The sequence below is a fragment of the Lonchura striata genome, chromosome 6, assembly GCF_050655825.1.
Source record: "Lonchura striata isolate lonStrDom1 chromosome 6, ASM5065582v1, whole genome shotgun sequence".
Taxonomy (NCBI): Eukaryota; Metazoa; Chordata; class Aves; order Passeriformes; family Estrildidae; genus Lonchura; species Lonchura striata.
The window spans coordinates 36,178,801-36,206,100 of NC_140708.1; the positions used below are offsets into that span (position 1 = coordinate 36,178,801).

The 27,300-nt window shown below is 42.6% G+C and overlaps 1 long non-coding RNA gene across 1 annotated transcript in view; it reads left to right on the top strand.

The window, feature by feature from the left end:
• Nucleotides 1–24,782, top strand: part of LOC146767085 (uncharacterized) — a 34,602-nt gene extending 9,820 nt beyond the window's left edge. The window contains exons 2-4 of the long non-coding RNA XR_014956345.1: nt 22,476–22,578; nt 22,686–22,789; nt 24,666–24,782. This is a non-coding gene — a long non-coding RNA (uncharacterized LOC146767085). The remainder of the gene's footprint in view (nt 1–22,475; nt 22,579–22,685; nt 22,790–24,665) is intronic.
• Nucleotides 24,783–27,300: the final 2,518 nt, after the last annotated feature.

The window sequence follows — 27,300 nt, forward strand, 5'->3', positions numbered from 1 at the left end:
TGTGAGCTAATGCAGTCCCAGAGCAGCAGTAACTCGTGCTCTGACAGGTCCTGTGCCTCTCTGTGTCTGAGGCTGGTTACCTGCCCCTGCTTGTCCCTGCGGTTGTCTCCTGCCAAGGGAATGCTCAGCTCCGAGTGGTCAAGGGTTCAGCAGTGCCATGCCAGGCTGGCAGGGAACAGCTGTCCCCAGGTGTACAGGCAGTGAGGTGCATTGTCATCACATTTATTGTCATCACATTTATTTTCATCACGTCACTGTAATCACATTTATTTAGCACAACTTCGGTCGGTGTCCAAGCTCCCCTTGCATGGTGCACAGGCAGAAAATAGAAATAGAGCAAAAAAAGGAAACATTTCAAATAACAACAACAGCCAAACCCATCAGAGCATGTTGTAATGTCCTTGCCTCTTGAATTAAAAAATTCTAAGGGAGATTTTGGAATCTATACCACAGAAGTTTTATTTTTAAAGAAACCAGGGTACACATTTACTGGGAGCAGCACAGACTGATAGTCCAAGGGTTGAGTGACTGGCATTTCATGGTCTCTTACACTCAAGTTTTATTTCTGAAAAATATATTTTCACAGCCTGTATAAATGACATTCTCTAGTTTATCTGAAGAGACTTTGCCTTTCAATGGCATCCAAGTATCCCAACGTCCTCAGCCATAAACTCCTCCACACAAATCACACATCTGAGCTATTATAAACCTCTGTTAAGAGGGAAAAAGTGTGCTCCTGAGCTATTGGAAATTTCAGGGAGTGTAAAATATTTCCTGCTTCAATGAACATTTGGAAATCAAGTGTTTCATTACAATGGTCTGAGCTGGCAGCTCTCACTTTGGGGGAAAAAGGATTGTGACAGTAATGAAATAACAGTGGAAGTGTGAGATAGCTGACAGTGTAATTCCCTCTCAAACAGAACCTTCAGTTCAGTGTCAGCACACTTCCTGAAGAAAATATTAAGGCACAAATGAAAATATTCCTAGAGAAGGCTTGGTTTTGGGGGCTGAAGGAGTGCAGGGGAGAGAGGGAGAAGGATTTCTCAGCACTCCAGGGCAATCCAGGCTGGATGGGAGCTCCTGTCCAACCTTCTGCTCGGGGAGGGGCAGCTCTGGGATCACACTGGGCTGTGCAGGGCTTCCCATGGTCCAGGAAGCTCCAAGGATGGAGGCTTGCATCCTGACCTTAGCAGGGAGAGATTTCTATCAGACCCTGGACTCTGGAGACTGGAAATTAGGAGAAAATGGGACAAAAAAAAAGTGGTGGCCCGTGAGAAAATTCTCTGGAGAGGAACTTTGGACAAGGGCCTGGAGTGCCAGGATGAGAGGGAATGGCTTCCCACTGCCAGAGGGCAGGGTTGGATGGGATTTTGGGAAGGAATTGTTCCCTGGCAGGGTGGGCAGCCCTGGCACAGGTGACCAGAGCAGCTGTAGCTGCCCCTGGATCCTGAAAGTGTCCAAGGCCAGGCTGGATGGGGCTTGGAGCAGTGGAAGGTGTCCCTGCCATGGCAGGTTGTGGAATGAGATGGGATTTTAGATCCTTTCCAACCCAAACCATTCCAGGATTCCTTCTGTGATTCTAAATCTGTGAAGAGGCAGGAATGTACAGCTTTGGATTTTGGGGGGCAGAACTTTGTCACTTGCCTGCTCTGTTTTGGGGGAGTATTTATGCAGCTTGTCCTGATGGAGCTGTTCCAGCTGATATCTCTAGGATGAATCTGCTGGCTGGACACTTTTAGGATGACAGCAGCCAGGAATTCTGTCTGGTGTGGCTCCCACTGCCTGCCCTGCATGGGGAAACACAGAAAAGGTTTCCTATTTGTCTCCTACTCGTTGCAAAGATGCAGCAAAGGACAGAAATTGCACTCAGGTTTCAGCTTTAATCACGGAAAATTGCTGAAGAGCAGCAAAATGTTGGAGTGGAGGAGCAGCCTGAAGATCTCAGTGTTTGGCCCATAGCCTCAGGGTGTTCCAGCTCCACTCTTCACATATTCCATTTTTGGTTTAACCATGTCTGACCAAAGCCAAGAACTCTGAATATTGTATAATCACATCTCAAGCTGATACCTGTTAAAGCAGGTGTGTGTTATTAATGCTGGATTTCTGGAAGCAATTTCAGCTCTGTTGACAAGTCCTCAGGGCTATTATTTATTTATTTATTCTGCTCTTAGAATATGCTTAACTGATTGTATACAAATATCAATGTTTATTATTCTGTGAGAATGTAGGCGGTAGGAATTCTGGGTTTATTTACTTGATGATGCTGACCTCTTCGGGGGATTTAAAAGTAGTATATATGTATCCAAAACACGAATAGCTTTTCAGTACCTACCAGTCAGTAGGTTAAACTTTATGGCTATTTAATAAATTCCCTGAGGAGAAGGTATTTTTAATATAAATTGTTAGAATGTGATGGTTTATTTTATTTTGTTTTTTTCTATGCATAGTACATACTGATTTTAATTGTTGTTTATACAAAATTTCATACACCTTAACAAAGTCTGTTGAAATATCTCTATATTTACCAGGGTATATAGCTGCATTTATGATTGATTTTTATCTGTAAATTTGGACCAGCTTGGAATGGAGAATGGTGTTTTAGAACCTGTTTCTCATTTCCAATGCTATTGTAAATGGAAATTTTTAATTTTAAAGCATTTAAGTGAATAACAGTAGGCTTTAAGACTGTATATTCAACTGAGTGGTCTTTACCTTCAAAACCCAGTTAACATGAATGAGATTGTCTTATGACTGGAGGTTGCAAATCTGGATCCAGAGTAAATACTTGATTTAGTGGGAGAATATTCCAAGTTCTTTGACATGTTATTCAAGGTATCCTAAAGTATATTCATAATTTACTGGAAATATTTGCTGTTCCAAATTTATTTTTCTTTCACTATTGATAGTATTTGATGTATACTTACTCCAGCTTACAGTAACCCATTTCTTTTGAAAACTTTCAGGTTAGGTAACCAGAGGTTAGACTATATTCTCTAAAGACACCCTTGGCCTGTGGCCAAGGAGACTTTGGGGACAATTTTTTGGTCCCCAGCACTGTTGGTCATGTGAAGTCACAGAATTCCAGAATGATTTGGATTGGGAGGGACCTTAAATCCCACCCAGTGCCACCTTCCACTGCCCCAGGCTGCTCCAAACCCCATCCAGCCTGGCCTTGGGCACTGCCAGGGATCCAGGGGCAGCGACAGCTGCTCTGGGCACCTGTGCCAGGGCTCAGCACCCTCACAGCCAGGAATTCCTTCCCAAAATCCCATCCAACCCTCTTGTTTCAGTTTAAAGCCATTCCCTGTGTCCTGTCCCTCCATCCCTTGTCCAAAGTCCCTCTCCAGCTCTCCTGGAGCCCCTTGGCCACTGCAAGGGGCTTTTAGGTCCTCCCCAAAACATGTTAACTCTTGGTGCTTGGTTCCCTAAAAAAAATGCTTGAGAAGCTCATTCCCTGCAAAGCCACTTTGGGGCACAGCACTGAACTATTGACTTCTTTGGAAATATTTAAATTTCTGTCTAAAGGTTGAGAGTTCTTGAGAAAGTTGGTGAAGAACCAAAACCACTGCAGTGCTGGGCCCATCCATGGGTGCAAAGACATGAGCCCAGCCAGCATTTCTGTGTCTCTGCCTGTGATTTATGGCCTTGGGATATTTCTACTCCAGACTGGACTAAACCTCAGCTGCCATATATTTCAAGCAGACTTATCAAAGCAAGGAGCAGCCTGGTGTGGGGGAGAAGGCACAGAATCAGGCTCTTTACCTTCATCTACCTCCCAGCAACATCCAGAGGTTTATTTTATTTTGACTGTGATGGTGAAAACAAATTCACTGCTCATGCAGGTTGAGATCTTATCAGGCAAACCTTAGTGAAAAGCACATTTTACATTTGAGCTATGAGTGCTTGAAAACAGAGGCTTATAAGGACATTGCTGACAAGGCTTGGCATTGCAGCAGGGTTGGTTAAAATGATCTTGATTTTAAGGTAAGGATTTGTATTTGGTTTTACATAGTAATGCCTTGAAAAAAAAAAGAGGGAAAACATTACTTAGGACGAGTCATAAAAATGCTTTAAAAATGCTATTAAGATTTAAGGCATAATGCAGATCCTATAAATCTGCTCTGCATTCTTTCACTAGGAATGACTGACTTTTATGAAAACTAGGGGCTGTAAATCAAGAACCTAAATAAGGGGGGATTTTGACATGTAAATATAGATTATACATTAGCTGAGCCCAGACTTGACTGCCTCCTGGTTCCAGGGGGGCCACACAAAGCAGGCATTTATTCTCCTGAGCAACACTTTCACCTTGTAAAAGCTGCTAGGCAAAAAATATAGTTTATCATTCATCTGGGGAGAAACATTTTTTTTTTTTCCTAGTGATTTGGGAAGGGGATTTGCTCGCTCTTTCACTCAGCCCTGATTTTTCTGCCTCCCTGTTCACTCATTTCTTGTTTAGGGCTGTGTGTGTGTGTGTGTTTTGAGGAGATGGCAGTGCTTCTGAAAGCAGTCCTGGACACAGGTCCAGCAGTGCCCCGAACAGAGATGTTGGATAGAAGGATAAACCCAACTGGAAGGATAAACCCAAGTGGAAGGTTAAACTCAGCTAGAAGGATAAACTCCACATGTGGGTCCACACCCCCTCTTTTTCAATCTACACAGCTGGAGTTTGCTGTTTCTGAAGCTGTTTTAAGCAGCAGTTTCCACCCTAAACCATCTTCCAAAATGCCAAGAGCCTTCCACCACCTTCTCCCAAATGTTTTTGCCCATTTGCATCCCTGGCCTGAGCTCGATGATTTTTGTGCAGGCAGAGCCCAGCAGTGGGGATGGGGCACAGGGAACAGCCCCTGCCCCTGCAGCCCTGGCACAGCAGCCAGGCTGGCCTCACCTTATCTGCTTCTGTATTTAAACAAGGAGGGCTCTTTGTGGCTGAGCTAGCATCAAGCATAGCTTGACTGGGAGCCTGGCTTTTAGAGAAAGGGCATCTATCACTTTTATGTGGCATTTCAAAGCAGGAGGCATTTAATAACGCTGAGAGACAAAGGAGGGATTCTGTCTTAATGCACAACCAGCCTGATAATGATTAACTTCTCTTAATATCTAATAGGTTTATGTAGAAAGAAAAAAAAAAATAAACCAGTAAGCCCAGTGCCATGGCCTGGTTCACAGTGGTGTGGAGGAATTCTCTGCACTGCCTGAAGTGAAGGGAAACCTGTGGGTAGCAGGTGGGCAAGAGTATATCATAAACTTCAAAAAAATGCATGCAAGTCCTGCTCAAGAGCCTTTAAAACAGGAGGAGGAGGAGGAGGATGGGATTGGGGTGAGGGCAGCAGGAGCCTCCACCCTGCAGGAGACAGCACTGCCTGCAGACCAGGGCTGCAGAGAAGGTGTAGGCTGAAAGAGAGTAAGTTTAGATTAGATATTAAGAAGAAATTGTTCTCTGTGAGTGTGGGCAGCCCTGGCACAGGTGCCCAGAGCAGCTGGGGCTGCCCCTGGATCCCTGGCAGTGCCCAAGGCCAGGATGGACACTGGGGCTGGAGCAGCTGGGACAGTGGAAGGTGTCCCTGCCCATTGAATGGGACTAGATGGGATTTAAAGTCCCTTCCATCCTAAACCAAATCTGTATTTGTGAGGAGGACTTGCTGAATTTGTTCCCCCCTCTGATTAAGACAGAGAGAAACAAACTCCTCATCCTCCTCCTCCAGTGGAAAAATGCCTTCGTATCTCCAGTTTCCTTTTATGAGAGCACAATGGAAATGAGGCACAAAAAGGCATTTTGACTTGCCACTGCATCTCCTGAGAGTTGGAAGGCCCTAACCTGATTTCTCATGAGGGTGGCTGTTACCTGTATACTGAAAAATAATTATTTATTGTTGTGATGCACTAAATAGTTATTTGGTTGTTGTTTTGCACTGGGTGATTGGGAATTTGCACTGAGAGCACCTTTCATCTTTTGTCTGTGTCCATGTAGGATTCCCCCTCCGTGCTCAGAGGGGACCAAGGGGATTCCTACAATTGATAAGTGAGTTAGTTATGATAAAAAGTCCTTTTTTTTTCTTTTTTTTTTTTTTTTTGTGAATTGTAAGCAACTCTAAGTTTGTGTGTGCAGAATGAAAATCTGGAGCTGAGTGTCCCTGAACAGAGATGCCTGGGTGGTGGCCTGCAGGGGTGCTTCCCTGGGCACCTTCTGAGATTTTTTATTTTTTGCATCTCAGGAGAATTGCCTGGGGCACTCCTAGGGCACTTGGGGTTCATTTTTTATGGACTTTTCCTGGGAGGGAGTCCCAGGAAGCTGCTGAAGCTGCAGCTTGCCCTTACATTTTGGCCTGAAGCTCTCCAGATCTGTGTGAACTCCTGGAACCCAGGCTGCACTCAGGACATGGGGCTCTGATTATTAAACCCTTTGTCTGCAGCAGCTTTCACCCCAGGAGCTCAGGACACTTCAATGCACTCATGATTAACTGCTCACTGCACACTCTTCCCTGTAGGAAACACCTGGGAAAGCCATGGCAGCTCTGAACACCCTTTCCCAACAGGAGCATGTGGTGGAGAGGGAACCTGGTCTGAAATCTCATTTCAAGTGCCTCAGCAGCTCTGCAGTTTGAATGGCCCTTGTCTGTAGGGTGATTTAAACCAAATACAGATGCCATGCCACACAAACACAGCATCACAAACCTGCTTGGTGGTTATGCAGTGAGATGAAGGGCAGTGTCAGGCTTAGGGTATTGGTGTATGATTTGAAAACCTCCTTTCCAGCATTTCCCTCTCCCATTACAGGATTTTGGAGAGGAAGACCAAACTCTTGGCCTAAATCAGCTCTGTCTCTGTTTCACACGTATTTTTATTGCTTCATTAGGTTTATTGTGCTTGAAACAAAGAGGGTTTCTCATGCAGAAACAAGCACTAAAGAGGGAGCTCTGCCCCAGTGTCAGGGTCACAGTGGCCAGGTACGTGGTGTGGATAAACCATTTTCAATTTCTTCCACTGAATTGAGAGCCAGCAGTGGGTACAGAGCCTGTCTGAGCTCCCTTGCTTTGTTCTGGGGACCTCCTGCAACACAGAGAAGTCTTTGCCAACCTTTTGAACACCTTTGTGTCAGTCTCTTTTCCATACAGGTGGTGTTTAGAGAGAATTTGGTTTATTTTCCTTTTTCCTTTATTGTTTTGGCTTTTTTTTTTTCCAGTTGCATCTGTCCTGCAGCCTCCAAACTCCAGGTGAGTTTGTTTTCTGTGGACCTGGATTTTGTCTTTGCATGTATTTGAAAGCAGCTGTCAACACCAATCCTGGAGTCTCCTACCTCCTTTCAAGCCTTTCAGACACAGCTGAGCCTAACCCCACGTCCTGCCCTGCCAGCTCTCCTGCATGCTGGGCTTTTACAGCCTCACCACCCCTAGGTGTGCCTGACAATCCATAAAACCCCAGGAGCTGGGGTGGCAAGGGCTGTCAGCTCAGCACTTCCACAGGTGTGTCAGAAGTTGTGTGCCAGGGGTGGCTCTCATTAATCACTGCATTTCTGAGCCTAAGACTAAACCCTGCTGGTGCTGAGCACCTCACTAATGGGAGTCCAGCCTGCCCAGCTCTGCCCAAAGCTTTGGTTTGAAAGGTGAACTCCTGACTGGGCTGAACCTGCTTGGTGTGATAATTTAATCTGCCCTTGCCTGTGCTTAAATCAGAGAGGCTTTTCACTCTGTTCATTCACAGTTAAGTGTGTTCTCCCCTCCTTAACAGTTCAGCACTGTGCAAATCAATAGGGTCTTCTTTTCTTATGATACCTTTTGCAGAGGACATTTCAAGCTATTCATTAGTAGGTAGATATCATAACATTTTTCTTCAACTTGTAGAATTAGGGTTATTACGGTATTTTTTGTCTTTTTTTTTTAAGCAAAAATGAAATTCTTTTACTATTTGCTCTCAATATATCTGACACAAATAAAACAGAATTAAAGCAAACACTAACTCAGCTTTAACCACAGCATGAAATCCTGTTTGCTCTCTGCACATCAACTGTTGACATTAACTGGCAGATATGCCACTTCCATGCCAGGGTTTCATTCTTGGAACATGAGATCAGTCTGACACTGTGAAAATAAACACTAAAGAAAACATGCTCATTAAAGTGCTCAGCTCATAAAGGCCCAGTGCTCAGAAATCCGGGCAGCTGCTGCCACCCCAGCGAGGCTCTCTCAGCTCTCCAAGCTGTGTTTTTGCAGGTAACCAGCCTGGTGCCACTCCTGTTTAGAGTTACAGACTCCAGTTTCCCCCCAGCACTGTTTGGAATGACCTCTTTTCTCCATTCTGCAAGTGTCAGTGCTTTTACTGCTTTTCAGCTGTTTCCATGTCATGATAACCTGGCACTTCCTTGGCTTGTTTTGTTACAAAGCTGGAGACTTGTTTTCCTAGAGTTGTTTCCTTTGCTTTTGAGCTTCCCCAAACCCAAAAATGACCCCACAGTAATGTCCAGCCTCCTCTGTGCCTCCTCTTCCTCCCCAGAATCTCTTACAGAAGTTAAATGTGGCACAGGCTGCTCTTGCCTAGTGCTCAGAACATTTGGGACATAAGAAGCATGGCACAAGAAATATGAAGAAAAAGGAGAGGGAAATCCTCTTCCCTAGAGTCACAATTAAAGCTAAATAGGGAGTCCTGAGTTGAAAAGTAGAGACATTAATTTTGTCTCAGGTGGAGCTCCTTTCAGAGGGACGTGTTGAAATGAGAGAGCTTTGGCCTCAAGAAAGTTTTTGTGCTCAACTAAACGGTAGCTGAAAAATTGCTCGAAATAATTTCAGCTAAACCAGTGAGCAGGGAAATCAATTTCCTTTCAAAATGATGTGGTGGAAAGGCAAAGCCTTGGGTTACAGCTCAGACAAAAAGAAAAAGCTCTTTCCATTTAATTCCTTGTGCCTGTCACACTTCTGCAGACATCTTAGAGATTTACAGTGCAGATGCAGTGGTTTGAAGTGCCAGCTCACCTTGCCTGACCTCGCACACAAGGCAGGGCTGGGAGTCTGACCCTGGAATTTCTGCAGCAGGCTCCTCTCCCTGCCTGAGCTGCAGCATGGCCCTGAGATATCCATCAGCTCCCGACTGGGGGGCTGCAAGCAAAGGAAATCCATCACATCCTTAGGTAGCTGAGTTTAAATCACTGAGATAAGCCTGCACATCTGAGGCTTTCCCTGAAGACAAGACAGCAGCAAGAATGTGCAGAGGAGGCCAGAGCCTGTGGGAGGGTGAGGGGCTGCAGATCCTGCCAGGATTTTCCTGAAGCTGGGAAATGGGGAAAATGCAAAGTGTTGCTCTAATTCCAGTGAAACGTAAGTGCAACATCATTCCGCAGAGGAATTAGTGGGAAATGTATTCAGGGAGTTAAAGGGCTTCGAAAGAGCAGAGGGATTTGGTTTAATTATTTTTTTCAATAATGGCATTATTTGAGTGACCAGGCAGTAATGCTATGGAGACAACAAATTAAAACCACTGTGGGAAAAGAGAAGGGATTCTACCTCTGAAAGCAATTCTATCTGGTTTTAAACCGAGTCACCTTTTTCTGTCCCAACTATATCAAAAACTTTCTGTCCCAACTATATCAAAACTTTAGCACTTGAGAGCCAAATCTGGCGTCTATACCAGACTTCAGTGAAATTCAAAACAAATTTAAAAAGAATGAAGTTGTCTGAGGTGACATTACATGGAATAAATTTATTTCAAGCTAACTTCCAAATGGTGCTACTCTCTAGTAGTGATAAACACAAACCCACATTTCAGTTTTGTTGCTCTTTGTATCTATATAACCATAGTCAGAGTTTCTCAGACCTGAACGTGAAGTTTCATGTGTGCTGCATGTTTTTATAGAAACATTTTTATATATTTCAACATATTGAAGAAGTTTCTTGTATTACCCCCCCAGCTACTATATTTTTACTGCAAACCTCTAATGTTCTTACATTTTTCCTTCATTCCTTCTCCATCTCCCACTTTCTTCAGCACAGATCTCCTGTTCCTAGCTCAACATTTCTCCCATTCCATCCAGAATTTCATTAACAGGGATGCAAAACAAAATAGAATGTGCTGGGTTTGTTTAATTGCAATTATTTCAAATGCAGTTGACCTGTGCTTTGTGGGTGAAAATACATTTTTCAGACTTCTAAACAAGCAGCTAGGACAGTGTATCTTATCATTAAAACACCTACTATGCCTGAGGTAAAAAGAAATGAAAATGTAAGAAAGATGAAAGCTGTCTGAGTACCTGTGGTATGAAGACCAAGGTATCCAGGGGGAAAAGACAAATGAGAGAGAATGGAAAGTAGTGTTATTCATTTATAGTCATTCATTAATCTATCAATATGCATTTTTTTTTTTTTTTGGAGGGGGGGAAATTAATGAAGAAAAATTAAGCAGGGTATCATCTGAGGAGACACAAAATACTAAAATATATAAAATCTTTGCCTTCCAGATGAATAATGTAATGAAGGAAATATATTTAGGTAGCAACCTAATGTCAGGACTATGGACTAGACTCAGACTGTGGCAGCTGCCTTGACCAACCCATTCTGACTGGGAGGATTTTGTCTGCTCTTCTGAAACTTCTATTGTCACCAGTACAATACTGGGAATCATAAAAAACCAGGGAACTCGGGGCTCCTGTGCAAAACTTTGGTGCATTAAAAGTCCTCATTCTGAGATCCCAATACTGCTTAGAATTAACCCAACAGGAAGGGAATTACACAGAATTTCTGCACAGAATTGCAGGAACGTGCTCCACAGAGCATTTGGCTACAAAGATGTTCACTTCAATGCATCTATTGTACCAAAAATATAAAGACTTTTTTTTTCTAGCAGGCAAGCAGGAAAGAAAATGTGCAGATTGCTGTCCTATGGAAAATGTAGAGAACTGCTGGAGGTCAGGAGCACCCTGGTACGTCTCCAGGTACTGGTGCTGCTTCCAGTGTGAAACTTTTCTGTGAAAAAGAACTTTTTAAGCTTCACAGCAGAGGTTGGGTTGATTGCATGAGCCACCAACTGTTCAAAAGTTGGGATCCTCTGCCAAACTGACTGCCTGGTTTAGGCAAAGAGGCAGCAGCAGGTAGCAGCTCTCCCCAGCCACTTGTGGCTGGTGTCTGATGGGGCTGGTGTGTTCCCAAGCCCTCCTTAATCTCCCTCCACGCTACAGGACCTACCATGTTGTCAGAGCATTGGAAATATGAAGTAAAATGTTTATTTTCCAAAAGCAATTAGGTGTGAGTGAGGCCCTGTCTGGTTTGGGCTCTGCTTCTAAAGGAATGGGCTTGAATTTGGCAAGTGCTGGTGTACCCAGTGAATTATGATATTTAAAAGTAAAAGCCCAGAGTTTGGCAAACAGCATCCAAATAACTCCCAGTGGTGTCTAAACCATATCTTGAAGAAAAAAATCCCCAACCTTATGCTGCTCCTATAATAAAATTAATCAATATTAAATTAAAATTAGTTTTAATTGAAGTAGATTAGCACTGTTTAATATAATCCTCTGACTTCCAGAATATTTGGAAAGTCCAATTTAGCTATTAGATCATAATAAGAATTCAGAAGAAAATTGTGTGCAGCCTTCATCTACATTAGTCTGGAAGTATTTGGGTCTGTTTTCCTATGCCCTCCTTTCATTGCTTCTTTTCTTTTGCCTGCTTCATGGGGTATTGGTAATTATTATGGAAGCAAAAAGAAAATAAAACAAAAGGTTATAGGAAGTATAGACTCATAGCCTAGGAAAGCTTAACAAACTCACGTCAACTACACAGCCTGTGACTGCAGAAATGTTTTAGGAAATTTGCTTTCATTTCTCTTCATTTTAGGCATCATGAGGTGCTTAATAAGATGTGTAATGCCGGGGTGACCTGCCTCTGCTTTCCCAGTGCAGTTGGCTGAGACAGGCTGGGGTTTGTGCAGTTGTCTGCTGGGAAGCTGGGGGGATGCAGGTGGGAGAGCAGCCAGTGCCAAGCATCCCAGCAGAGCTCCTGGGAGGCAGGTCCAGGTGAAAAACATGACCACATCCCTGGGTCACCTTTCCTCACCGTGCCTCCTGCTCTGGAGGGGAGCCTCGCTGTTCAAAGCCTCACATTGTACCCCCAGCCTTCCTAAACACCATAAAACACCATAAAACACCATAAAACACCCTCTGCCTCGGTGTGGGTGGGCAGTTAAAGCAAAAGCAAACACCCAGCAGTGCCAGGTTATGTTTATTTAAGCAGTGGGCAAGATGTGCTTCCAAAGGAGTGACCACAAAGACGTGGGGAACACCTGCAAGGCTTTGTTGCATGGGAGCCAACAAGAGTCCAAAACCCACCTGCAAATTCTCTGCAAAGCTGTCGCAACAACATCTGTAAGGCAGGAAAAAAATGCCCCTATTTATTTATTTATTGGTGATGTTTTGTTTGTACAAATGAGATGGGCACACACCAGTCACTGTAGTGTGAGGGAAAAATCACCTCCCCATCATCCCTGGGCAGCTCAAGGACTAGGAAAAGGGCCAAAAGGTGGTGGCTGTCCCTCCAGAACAGCCCAGGGTGGCACACCTGCACCCATGGGTGTGACACAGCCCTGGCTGTGTACCTGGGGTGCTCTAAGACCTCCACCTCAAGACTGACTTGCTAAGAACCCCGCAGATCCAGCTGTGATTTACAGATGTTGAGCTGACAGCATATTTCTGTCAAACACACCTTGTCTAGTTTCATTTGATGTCGTGAAAATATCACCTCGAGTGGGGAGGAAACAAACTGGTTCCATAGGAACAAGTAACTTTATAGAACAAGAATATAACCATTCCTAGATTAAGGCCAGAAGGGAATATTGACTTCTTATGGAATCCAGGGCAGACTGCATTATTCCACAAAAGGATATGTTTTAGAAAGACATCCGCTTTTGTTTAAAAATTTTTAGTGATGGGGAAACCATGCACGAGAAGTTCTTGCAGTGACTGACTGCTACCAAGGCAAAGTCATCATCACCCATTTTCCACTTTGAATTTATGTGGCTTCAGCTTCCAGTCTTTCAGCCTGTCTTTGGTTCATATGTTTTATTTTAAAAATCCTCTAGTATAATTTTTTTTTTTTTTTTTACATTTCACTCTATATTAGGGTCAAAATAGTGGCAGGTCACCTTTGGAAGTTTAAATAGATCTAGCTTCTACAGTTATTCAGAAATTTTCTAGAGGTCATATTATTCTTTCATCTGCGTTTTGGCCTGTCTCCAGTGCTTCAGTAACAGGAGTAACACACACATTTCTTCCAGATTAGGTCTTGTAATTTCTTATTCCCTCTACATTTCTTTATAAACTTGCTGCTGGGTTGTAGCATGGTTGACACCTTCCAGCTGATGAGCTGCCATGAGGAGCAGCACACTTGGCGAGGCAGGGGAGCTTCTGCTGCAGCCCAAGGCTTCAGGAGAAATTAAAGGAAAACAGCCCCTTCCCCCTGGGTGTCCTGATCCTCATGAACACAGCCAAGAGCACAGTAAATTAGAATAAATAGCCTCACACTGAGGGAGCCCCGTGCCCACAAAGGGGGCTCAGTGCTGGGAGAAGGTTTGATTTTATTCCTCTACATCTGTAACAGCTTAGGAAAGTGCCACGGTTCCGTACAGAGCTGGTTGTTAATGTCTCTGCATCCCTATAAAACCCATCCCAGCAGTGCTCTGCAGTCGGGGCAGGAGTACAGCCAGGAGCTGTGCAGGTCTCAGACCACAGAAGGTGTTGGTTTTGTCAGAAGGCTTTCCCTGGACTCTGCCTGCAGGATCCAGCACCTATTTGAGTCACATTTACCCTTCCCCTCTTCCCCACGATGGAGCAAACTGGAGGCTGTGTAGCCACGATTGGTGTGGGAGGAATTCTGGGGGAAAAAACAACTGCAGAGGACCTGGGATAGGTGTGGTGTTGGGTTATAGCTGCCCACAAACACTCTGTGCAGTCATGGCCCCCAACACCAAATTTCCTGGGGTATGCAAAGATACATCCCTGCCCTGAGCTGGCTGGAGCTGACCTGAATCTTTACAGGCTTAAACAAACACCTGATGGGAAGAATGTATATATATACATATTTCATATATATATATATATTTCCTATTTATATATATATATTCCTATTTTCCTATATATATATATATATATAGGAAATATCTGTAGGAGCATTGCCAAAGCCACCCCAAAACCATGTCCCCCAAGGGCCACATCTTTTAAATTCCTTGCCATGTGGTGATTCCAGCTGTGCCAGGGCTGGACAGCCCTGCCCATGAAAAGATTTTTCCTAATACCCAGTCTAAATCTCCCCTGGTACAATCAAGAGACATTTTACCCTGTTTCCTGTATCTACTTAGATCTTTTTCCTTTGGTCTTTAAACAACCCTCTGGTGCTCTTTAGGGGTTTTTTTCAGCCCTGTGGAAGTGGAAGGTAAATGGGGTTCTGGCTCTCATCCTGAGACTTTTCAACATTCTCTTTAGAGGATCTTTTCTGAAAGCATGACCCAGAAAATATCAGGTTTTACCTTTTTTGAGCTTTCAGTGACAATCAGGAGCAAACCTATCCTTTCAGTGCTGAACTGGATAAGCTGGATTGAATAATAATTGCAGGGTAATTAATAAGTTATCCCAGGATGCAATTTTTACAAGTTTGCTTTTCATAGAAGAATACTGAACACACATCATTGAGCTTCTACTATTTTTCCTCTGTTTTCTTAGGAAAAAATAAATCTCAAAAAACAAACCTCCCTTTTTTTTTTTTAATAATGTCAGAAATCCAAAATTAAAAAGCCTAAAGAGATGATCTGAGGCTGAGGAGACATTTACAAACCCTGGGATTTTGATAGGTTTAAAAAACAGATCAAATGTTTAATCATCTGAAGTTTTCTTTGGACTTGAGAAAATGGCTTTTGAAGGTGTATATCGATATTTCATTGTAAGAAAGAAAAGGCAGGGTTAATGTCTGTTCTGGGATGTGAGTTCAGGCCACCTTTTGTGATCTGCTCAAGTATTTTCAGTGTCCTACAGGAGTCAGAGAATCTTTCTTCTCAAGGTTGGCTCTCTCAGGTGGCCTCCCCATCCTGTTGTGCTGCAGAGCTGTGTGTCTATGTCCTGCAAAACATGGGATTCTTGGAATTCTCATTCCAAGGGCTAATCTTTCAGCTGGCAAAGGCAAATTAAATGTCCCAGCAGCAATGGGACATTATTCTTGTCCTTCTGCTGCTCCTGGACTGATGTGACCATGGGCAGTGTTTTAGCTGGTGCTGTACACCACAGCAAAGGCAAATCAGAAAAGAATAATAGTTCTAAAAGCATAATAAAAAAATAAGTAAGGCTGTCTGGACCTAAGGTACTGAACTTTAAACTAGGCCTTAGGGTCTTTACTAGATAACACAATTTCTTAAGGCACTAAAAATATATTTCTACTGACTCAAAACTTAAACCTACACTTCTACTTTATATCTATGTGGCTTAATATTTCTTAATTTCTCTAAAGGCTTTAATTCAAACCATGCATTCATCTCGAGAGACTTGCATTCCAACATGTCCCCCTTCTCTCAGACCATGTAGATTAAACCATTCCTTTGTCTCTTTAGACTCTGCAAATTGTTCTCAGGGAGTGACATGCTAAAGATCTGCTCTGCCAGGGAGGAGAAAATGTTTCTGGGGATGTGCTCTGGGGAAATCTGCTTTGCTTAAGGAGCACCAAAGTTGTATTAACACAATCCTCAGGGTGCAGGGGCTGCTCTTGATTTAGGAGACAAGAAAATGGCAGATTTGTGCTCATTATGCTACAGACGAGCAGAGAGGTTATTTAAAATGTTGTCCAAATTCTTTCAGTTTGACAGGTGATTGCTCTGTTTGGAGAAATGGGCCATTACTACAGGATGTCTCTGCAGGCTCAGGTTTTGTTCCTTTACTCCTGGCAAGCTGTAGCATGACCCAGGTATGCAAGTGCCAAAAGCATCATTTCCATCTTCCCTGTGTCACACAGTCACTGCTGGAATGTCAAACAAGCCAAACACATCCCACTGCAGTAAAAACCCTGTCCTGCTGCCACTAAAACGTGGACTTTGGAAAGAAAAGGTCATTTCTACCTTTTTGCACAGAAACTGGGGAGTTTGTTATGTTAAACTAATCCTGTTATCAAATGCATGATAGGATCCTGATTAGTAAGGAGAGATGGAACAATTAAAAAAAAAATTACAGAAGTTGAGAGCAACACTGATGCAAAATAGCCAGCTAACCTCACAGTGGCTTCTGAATCCTGCTGGTGAAGGCTGGTGCTGTGTCTGGGCTCACTGGGAGCCCTGTGTGGGACCACTTGCCTCTTCCCAGCAGCAATTCTTCTCCTCTTTCCCAGGCCAAGAGCATCCCAGGGTGTGCTGAGCTAGTGCCAGCAGTGTTTCTCCTTTGTGGATCAAATAGCAGGAATTGAAATGAGCCTTCCTCAAATTCTCTCCCAGGATCTCCTCCAGGCAAAACTTTGAGGTTTGCATAACTCTGAAAAGTAATCTGACTTGACTTTGGCAGTGAAAATGAAGCCTCTTATTTGTGCCAAAAAAAGATATATTTCTTTTTAGTAGCATTTTTCATTTCTAATATGTCACTTCTGTCTTCCCCCCCTTTTTTTTTCCCTCTTGCTGTGACTTTCCCCTCTTTTAAGGATATTTTTACATATACTGTTCCAGGCATGCTGAGACAAGACTAAGATACGTGCAGAGGTTTATCAGAATGCATGAATTTGGTGTGGTCAAACAAGACATTTCAGTTACTGGTCTGAATGTGTTGTTGAAAACTGGAGGATTATATGAACAAATGGAAAAAACAATTTTCTTTTGTTTCTTGAAGCACTCCCAGAAACTGCAGTAAGGACAATCCAAGAGAAAGAAAAAAAAAAACCAAAATTATGTCCTTTGCAATTAATAGGTTAAAATGTCGTTTAAATACAATACATTGCCAGAAGAGAAGTAAAGCAGCTATCACCATTTTTTGGATCATGGCAAAGGATTTGTGTGACACTTTTCATTTTCTCATATGAGAAAGTTTGGTTGGAAGCCAGCTACAGCCACAGAAATGCCAAAATGTTGCACCTTCTGCCTTTAGAACTTTGTGCTAGCAGAAGGTTTAGTTCAGGACCTACTAGATCTGAAAGTTTCAAGAGGCAACTTTTGCCTCAAAAGTGAATATTTAATAAAAAAAATAAATAAAAGATGAGAACGGGTCTTCTCAGTGATAGAGCTGTGGCTTCATGGTGGGTTCTTTTGAACCCCTTGGCTTTAGGAAGATCTGTAGTGATAATCTCAAATTCCTGCTGCTCTGGTGTGTCTCAGACCATCAGAGGTATGCCCTGCCTTTAAGGAATCATTCTCCCCTCATTCATGCTGTAATATTTTTTTGGGAGAGGGAAGAGAAAACCACCTAGCTGCAGGTTATGTATTTAAACCCAGAAAGGTCAGAGCAAGAGGGGAGCTGCTAGGACAGGCTGGGAGGTCAGGCAGGATCCCATCCATCACTGGCCACAGCTCCAACAGCCCAGAGCAAAATGAGCCAAGCCAGGCCCAGCTTTTCTGCACCTTTGTGGGCTCTGGGGTGGTGGAGCACAAGCTGTGGTCCTTGATGATCCATGGGATAATGCCCTGTGGAATTGGAGTTAATATTAAAGAGAACAACAAGGGGCAGCTTGATGTGATTTATTGGGAGGGCTGAATTTCTCATTAATATGTAATGGAGAAAAAGGCTTTTAGAGCATCAGGAGTTTTTAGGCTTCCTATGGCCAGGGTGAGGGCTGCAGTGGGATGGGCAGGCAGAGGATGTCCTTGTCTTACATTGCATAACCACCCTGCAGAAAAAAGCACCTTTGCTCTTCTGAGTGCCTCCTCAAGCCTTCACACTCTAATCCTCCTCATAAATTAAGAGGCAGTAATCACCTGCTGCTTCTCCAAGTTTCCTGCTCCTGTTTGATGTCATTGTGCTTAATTCATCCTTTACACTGGGGTTAAGCCTGGCTTGCTTTTTTTAGTGCTGCCCCTATTTAATCTTCTTAATTTATGTGGCGTGCTGATATTTGTTTAGAACTCTAAAATAGATATAAATAGTAAAATGGAGACATCCCTGAAACAAAGGGAACCTCTGTTTGGAAGAATGGAAAGAATCCTCTTTGTCTGCTCTGAGGAGATGACATTCATGAGCAATTGTGTAAGGAAGAAAGGATTCACTTTGTCTTAGGTTGTTTTTTAAAGAGAAAATGGAACCTGGGAACACATTTTTAATATCTTTTTTTTTAGTATTGCATAAAATATACAGATACTAAAACTCTCTACAAATAGATGAGATCACCTCTGTGTTATTAGATTTTTTTAATTAAAAAATATGCCTTCAGAAGCAAAAGCTGAATCGTTTATTGACAAAACAAAATCAGCTATCAGTTCTAGCTCTCCAACCCATAACATTAATTAAAGATATTACTTAAATAAAGATTTCTCTAGATTTTCCTGCAATCTTAGGATAGACAGCTGAATCCACAGTATTGCTGGGAGAGACAGAACTGAAAAATAGCAGAATAACATCCCTTCACACAGGATCCCCAAAGGATAGAAACGGAACTGTCAGAAGTGTGGCTTTATGTAATCATTACACTGATTTTAGATTTTGTTCAACTCAGCTTTTCTAGTTAGGTGTAGATTTCTTTTCTGTGTTCCTAACCCATAAAGTTCCTACCTTTTAGACAGGATCTAAATGACATTTTTCAGTTGAATGATCTCAACGATTTTTTTTTAAATGTTGTCTCAATCTCACAAATGTCCTTTTCAACACCATTTACCAAAGCTGGTTCTGTAAGTTCATTAGGCCTTCGACTGGTTTTATATTTATATATTTTATACAACAATATCTGCATTACACATAAATGGAACGTTTTTACTGTACATAAATTTATGTCTTTCAAATACACAGTGTTTCTAAAAGAGCCCCCAATGCTCTGGTTTTTTATTTTGTTTTTGGGTTTTTTGTGCTTTTGTTTAGTTTGGAGTTTTGGATTGGTTTTTTTTGGTTGTTGTTGCTGTTGTTGTTTTTGTTGTTGGTTTATTTGGAATAGGGGGGATGGGTTTTTTTGGTGATATTTATTTATGGAAAACACCAAGAATTACAGTCTTCTGTGTTCAAGTCCTGTGCAGCAGAAATTGAATTCTTAGAGATCAGCCAAAAAGCAGAATCATGAAGTCTTCTTAGAATATTTAGGTGTTTGATGGTGATTTAATCAATTGATTAAATGTTGTCAAATGGAGGATAAGTAACCTTCAAGGAGCAATGAGAGATACCCATAGCTTATACCAGTGGGTCCAGTATGGCTGGCAGTGTTCTCAGCTTTCTGTATCCCTTTAGTCCAAACTTGTGTTTGGTGTGACTGAAAGTGAAGGTGGGCAGGCCCTGGCACAGGTGCCCAGAGCAGCTGGGGCTGCCCCTGGATCCCTGGAAATGTCCAAGGCCAGGCTGGACACTGGAGGAGCCTGGGATGGTGGAAGCTGTCCCTGCCATGGCAGGGTGGCACTGGATGGGATTTAAGGTCCCTTCCAACCCAAACCATCCTGGGATTCTGTGCTATTTCTGGACAGACCACAACCTTATGGTTCCCCCGCCATGATTTTTGCACAGTGACCATTCCCAGGCTGAAAAGGGCTGCTCAGCTCCTGGCTCAGCCCTGCAGTGATTCCTCAGGGAAATCCTGCTGGCTTTGCCATGGTCTGCACCGGGAGTGGCCCAGTCCCACTGAGGGCTCTGGCTGGTTCCTCTGGGCATGGTGTGCCCAACACCTCCTTACAGTGACTCCTCAGCCAAAATTAGCATGTCCAGGGGCAGACTGAGAGCATTTGCATGTCTGGTGCTGGGCTGAGGTGCTGATCTCGGGGGGATCACCGTTAATCCGACCACTTCCCGCCTGACTAATTGGATTGTGTCTCCTTCTTCTCCCTCACTATTCATTCCTGTCTCCCCCATCAGCTGAAAGGCAAACCCCCAGCAGCATTGCACTAAACCAAGCTGACCTGTCACAGAAACCAGAGGTTCAGTTTTTATCCCCTTCCTGCAGGAGCTGGGGGAGCCAGGTGGGACCTCCTGCTCTGGTGTGTGGTGGAGTATCGCCTGATTCTTAAGATTTCCTAAAGCCTTCTGAGTTTACATTCTGTTAGAAAACTTTCCCTCACATTTTCTATAAACAACATACTGTTTTGCATTCCTTCATGGCGGTGGAAGAATTTGACATACTGGTGGTTTGTCCAATGTCTTTGTAGAGGTGGCCCATTCACTCTCCAATCCACTGTCACCTTTAGAAAAGTATAAAAGTTGGAGTCAGAAAATAAACCTTCTTCTTTTTTACCTTGCCATTGCAGTGGCTCGTGTTGTGCTTTCTCGTGTCCTATAGTGACAGTGGAGCTCTGGGACTTCTGCTCTCACCCACGACTTTGGGAGTCACTTTTGCTCTTGTTTTGCTATCACCATAATTATTCCCATCGAGACAAAATGGGATTTTACAGGCTTCCAAATCAGCTTTATATTCTCTCAGGATGTGTAAATGAACATGTGAATTGTGAAATATTAAAATTGTGTTCTCGGGGTAGCTTAGAACATGTAACACACCCTTCATGATGCTATTTATTAACATGGGGAGAGCAGTGAGTGTCTCAGTTAGAACAACCAGCTGACTCTGTGGCTCACAGCATAGAAAGCACTTTCCTCATAATGTTTGCATTTGTGGGAATATTTCTTTTTCCTACACTTTGTCATGCACTGAATTTGAATGACTGATCTCTTGCACGATAACTGATGTGGCAGTGATACAGCTGGCAGGCAACCTAAGACATTCTTTAATTTTTAAATAAATATGGTAAAATAACAATGATTGAAACCGTGGCTATATTAAACTTGGTATAAATAACCTGAATTACATAAAGACAGCTATAACTTTAATTCACCTATGGATTCTGTATCACTTAATCTATTATTTTAAAAACATTTTTAGGGAGAACATACTAGCTGACTCCCATGGCTTTTCTTGGAGGGACTGAGGAACTTTTTGCCCCTTAAGTCACCTGTAGTATCTTAAAAGTGCAAAGAGCAACAGGACATCCTGTTTTTCTATATATAGGCAGCCTACTGAATAATAAAACATCTTCAGCACCGAGATTATTTTTGCACTACAAGAAACATGTAATATATCCACCAAAATCCTGCATGAAGTCACAGCTGGTGTAAATCAGCAAATTCCCATCGACTCCTTACTGGATGCAGTGCAACTTTAGGAAGTGCCTGGCATTGTTATCAAAAGGGTAAACAAGAGATCAGCCAGAAACCTCAGACACAACTAACACTGCAAATTCAGTGGGACAGGGTGCAGAAATTTTGTGTGAATTCATCTGAAGCAGCTAAAGTGTGGTTTGGTTTTTTTCTTACTCCAGAAATGGTACAGCCGTGCCATATGCACTGGAGCAGAAAAAAAACCACATAATTTAAGAAGTATATATGGCTTCACACGAGTGCTATTCCAAACATGCAGCATAAATCCTGCTCCTCGTTTTAGCAGCTGCAGCAATCCCAGTTCCCCCAGGAGCAGTGGAAGTCTTGGCTAACCCTCCCCTGTCCTGCACCTCCCACTCCCACCCTTGGAGTGGGGTGAAAGGATTTAGGAGAGATTTACTGTGCCAAGGAGCCTGAGCCTATCTATTTAATTCCAGAGCTGTTTTCCCTTTGCAGAAGGAGAGCTCACAGCCTTTCTTTGCACACTCTTTGAGGTGTAAAGCTTCCCTTTATTAAAGCACTGTATTAATTAACTTTTGGGTTCACGTCACTGACTGGTTATGGTCCTTCTGCTTCGCCTGCTGCTGTCCATGCTGGGGTCTCCAGGGCTTTCCATCGTGGGAAATAATTTGGGTGCTGTTAGATTTATATCTGAGTGAGTCTCATCTTGAGATTTTTCATGTAGTTCAGGGGAGTAGGATGCCAAATTCCCACCACGCTGATGAGACTGTAACCTTTCCTCTTCAAAAAGGGCTCCTGTGTCTCAGCTGAAGGATTTCACTCACACTAGGTAAAAACTTTACAGCTCAGAGACTGTTTTCATGTCACAGGTGAACAGAATAAAAATAGGTGATAAAATTCCTATCTTTAGAATCAACCTGATTGGCTTGACTTTGCAACTTTTGAGAAGGTCTGATGGATTCCTTTGGGTGCTGCAATGCCCTTCCCAGTACCAGCTGCCCTTCTGCACATCAAAATCTATTAAAAAAGGGTTCACAGGCTGTATCCTGTACATAATGTTGATTTCTATCTCCTAAACAAGATTAATACTTAGCTGAAAAATCACTTCACCTATAATATTCTGTGTAAAAAAACCAACTGGGCTTACATGTATTCTTTCTTCTTTGAGGGGAAAGGGATAAAAGTGGCTTGTCTGATTTTATTTCCTTAAAAATTATTTATTTCCTCTCCCTTTCATGTTTTTGTGCAGCTTTTGTAATCCCTGGAGACTCTGTATCTAACTACATCAGGCAGAAAGTTTCTCCCCTTCATCCCTGAAGCTCAGCCACAACGTTGTTCCAAGCACCTGGAAGGTAAGAACAGGTGTTGTCATTTTTCTTCAGCACAATTTAATTTTTTTTTCAGAGTTGTTAATAACTGGAATGGTAGATTTCCATCCTTGTGTTCTGCTTTGCTTCAGAGTTTCCAAAAGGTCACAAATTATCTGAAGTTTCAAGAGAGGATCCTGCTTCTTCCATGAAGGCTGTGCAACTGCTGAAGCTGTGAAATTGGATTTGGACCCAGGTGGGATGACAGAAGGATATTTTACTGAGGTTTTCATGGGTAACAAAGAAAATTAGGGAATAAAACTCTGTTTCAGCATCCTCAACCTTACATGACTTACATGAGGCTATGCTTTACTGATCTCATTGTGAGCACCCACAGTAACCTTTGCTCCTGTTGAGCAGAACTGAGATGTGCATAAAAAACCCAGCTGCTTTCACACATAACGAGGATAATTTATAGGTCAGGACCTGTAGATGTCTTCGTAGTGCAGTCAGCAGCTCCATGAGGCAGAAGCTGCTTGGAACATCCATGATCATGGCATGGAACCATCTCACAGAGGGACCACTGCAGCTCCTGCTCACTTGCCCACGGCCATAGAAGCCCTTTGTCCCTGGTAGGACCCTGGTTCTGGAGAACTAAGCAGCTGAGGGGATTTTTTTTCTATATTTTCCCTGATTTGTAGCCTTTGGCAAGAACTTTGCTGCTGCCTGCACACCTATGATCTTCTGTAGAACCTGATATGCTAAATCTCTTCCAGTTTAATCTAATCTGTGCCCTGGCAGCAAGAGCAGAGCATGCCAGGAGAGTGTTGGTGTTTGCATAAAAGAGAGAAGTTAATCAGAGCCAGGCAAGCTCTAAGCTACCAAGCTGACTTGGCTTATTGACAGCCTGATAATACAAAATGCAGGCCATGTTAATTGTTAAATCTCCTGGACATTCTTTCCAAATTCTCATCAAACTAAATCTAACTTCAGAGTAAAGGAAGTAATTCAATTTCACCTTAAATGGAGATACTCCTATTTTAAAGTGTGGGTATTCCTAGTGCTCCTCTCTCCCTTTTACCACCTGTGTGTCCTCCTCCATTCTCCATGGGACAGAAATGCTGGATGAAGCATCTCAAAAAATATCCTGGATTGTGACAGCGAGTTCCCCCAAAGCTGCACAGACATCCCTTTTCTGCAGAGCTTCTGAGAACTCATTCTTTAATTCTTGTTGCTGTTTGGCAATTAATCCTTAAAACAATCACAATTTGTTGCACTGAACCTGGCAGCCTAAAAAGTTATAAATTCTGTGACCTCAGTAGCATCAGGCTCAGCTGAATGTTTGGATGCCTTGCTATAGCCAAATTTGGGACACATTCTTTGGTGCAAAATCATTAATATAATGGTAAGGATGTATTTAGTTATAGGTGCCTGAAGCTACTTCCTTTTTGGAGCTCAGATGTTAATAGTGATTGAAAAAAAAAAAAAAGCAAAGTAATGTCTTCAATTTTTTGCTAAAGTAAATCACTCCTCCCTAGATTTTAATAACATGATACCCTGTGCTCTTTCCAAATTTCTATAAATGGTCTCAAAAAGAAATCCCTGAATCTGTGAAATGTGGAGGGTTCATTTAACATCTGGAAGTGCTCTCCTGGCCATCCTCACTTGCTTTCAGGGCAGTGAAAAACGAAGCTGGCTGATTCCTGGACACTCAGACAAGGAGTCCTGAGCAGCATCAGTGCTAGTCAATAAAAGATTAAATTTTCTGCACTGGAGATTGATGCTTGAAATGTTGGGTTTGGGCATTTCCTGAGGGCCTGTAACTCATGCAGAATGTTGGGAGCTGTTTGTTTTCAGTCTGTAACTAGAGCAGCCAAGCTGATGCTCATGAGGTAATCTCTGTTGGACCATCTCTGCTGCATTTATACAGAATAGTGCCCTTATTACATGACTAGTTCCATTTAGTTCATCTGGTAAAATTAGATATTTCCACTGAACTAAAAAAAACTCCATGTTCTTGGCTAGCAGGCCCAGGAGTTGAAGCTAACCATTAGAAAGAGTTTCTAAACATTGTAAAAAGTTTATTATTTTCACTTTTTACCAAGTTTATTATTTTCATTTCTTTTGTTCAGGAACAAGAGCTCACAATGCCTGTGGTACTCCCCCCTGGAATCTAAAGGGAAGGATCACACTGACAATTCTGATTTAAGAAAAAAAAAAAAGAAAAAAAAAGATAAAGCCCAAAAAGGTAAGAAAGTAAACACTCAGTAATTTCATTTTTTATAATAAAATATGAATAATTTAGAAGATACAGGTTCAAAAAGCCCTTTGTATAATCCTGTTAATAGGGTTGGGGTTTGGATCTTCCCTAAATGACTTTAAAATAATAATAATAAAAAAGAGAGAGAGAAATTAAAAGAAGCCATTCTGGTCATTTTTAGCAGGTTAATTCCCTCTTCTGACATTTGTTTTTTGCTCCCTGATTTTCATTCTTATGTTTCAGAGAGTCATGGTGAAACACCAGCCTTGGTGAAGAAACAAGACATTGGTGTGGTCACAGCCCTGTGACTCAAAAAATGGCTGAAAAAAGCAAAGCACTTCCAGCTAAATACTTAAAGAAATCAAATAATTGTATTGAAAATGCCCCCAGGGTTTCACAGAAGGCACTGAGAGATGCTGCTTGTGTCCTTTTTGTTACATTCGGGTTTAAGTGCCTATTTTGCACTTTTCAGCTGAACCAGTAAATATGAATGATACAGAAAACACAGAATATTTTTCTCTGCAAGTATTTCAGGGGGGGAATCTCTGCATTTTAAGGGCTGTGATCGTTCAGACAGCACACTGACACTTTCTCACATACACCATTCATAGAAAAATCACTGCTAAAGGGTCAAGAGAAAACTCCTTTTTTTTTTTTTCTTTTTTTTTTTTCTGCTACATCCTGCTACAAGGAATCCAAGAACAGAAAGTTTAATAATTATGTCGTCTTGGCCAGAGCTCCACTATTAAATCAGTGATATTAAACACAGGGGAAACCACCATGGGCATAAAGCAAAAGCTCCCAGGTGGACTGGCTGGACACGCTGGCCACTGACCCCAGTGGCCACCAGGCCAGCTGATGCTCTGGAGTCAGGCTTGGAGTGGTGACCTGCACATGGCAGTGTCCTTGCTGCCTGAAAACCAGCAGATATTTCTAATTTATCTCTGAAGAGCTGCAGCTTCGACGCTGAGCTCGTTTTCACTGAGCTCAGGGTGGTGCGTGTCAGTCCCACAGCCAGCTGGAGACCTGGCCCCACAACACACACAGCCCCCACCAGGGCTGGCAGGAATTCCTTCCAGTAATTCCCCCCAGAATGGAAGGAACAGCCCAGGATCTCATGACCTGTGCTGTGAACTTCACTCGTAGCCTTACCGAAAGAAGTTTGTTTGTAGAGATTTTCTTTGTGTTTGCTGATCCAAACAGAGGAAGTTCTCTGTCATTATCTTTTCATTGCAACATTTTCTTGGAATATTCTTTTGTATGTTTTTGCTCTCTTTTTGTTTGTATGTTCTCTAGGAGGCACGGAAGACATTTCCAAACAATGTAAAAACCAAGTTTTTCCTTTTGAACGTGACATTTTAGTCCTCAAAGGACTCTAATCTGTGCACTTGGGACTGTTCTCCTAAGAACACTTGGAGCCACAGATTCAGAGGTTGTGAGTTTGGGGTGTCCTGTTTGATACAAATGTCTTGGGTTGCCAGATGACACACTGACTTTGCTGAAACCTATTTCAAACTGAGAAATCTTAATAAACACCTCACCTGAAAATACTGACTTACCAATAGAATTGTCCCTTGCAGGACAAATATCCCTTATTCCAATATGTCCAATTCTACTGAATTTTCCTATTGGAAATAGCACCAATTTTTCCCAGTAGAAATTCCTGAGAGGCTCAGAGGGTGACCTTCCACAGAGCCTGGCCATGGCCCACTTTGCTGAGGCACCATCACAAAATCCCTTGCCATTGCCCACCTGCTGTAAATGACACTAAAGGTAGAGCTGAGACAACAGTTTACAACAAAATGTGATTGCAGGCCCATTTTTCTTCATTAATCTAAAGTTAAACATAACCTATTACAGGGGTTCCATTTAAGGAACAGATGGTAAATACAAGTTAATGCAGATACAGATTAAAAAATATTGGCAACAGCTAATACATTTACACAAAGCACAAAGCCAGTAAGTGCGAAATGTTCCTTAAAACTATGCTTAAATCATGGAAAGTTAAATCCTTTGATAGATTTGTTTTAAAACTTCTTCAGTTACAAAGTATTTCAGTGAAGTTACAGGGTAAAGGGCACCCGAGATCTTTGCCTATAAAACTCCAAGATCCACTCTATTAAGTATTTTGAAGATTTTATTGCATTTTATATTTTTCCTGAGCTACAATATCAGACAAACACATTGCTTGAGCAGGGGAGCCAAGATTTGGATCACAAGAATGGAAGCTGAGGTGCCTGGGCTTTCCCAGAGGGAGGAAGTGCTCATTCAAGAATAGCACAGCAATTGTTTGCCTAAGAAAAACCCCAAAAAATTCAGCTTCCACACTGAATAAAAGTGCAAACTGTGCTGTGTGAAGGTATTCCCCACACTGGAGCTGCACATCTGGACACAGCCTGCAGCAAAATCCTTTCTCCTTCGCCCTGCTGATCCCTGCTGATGGCCATTTCCATGGCACTCACAGCCTCCTCCCAGGCCAGATCAGCCAAAGCTCCTTTTCCTTCTTG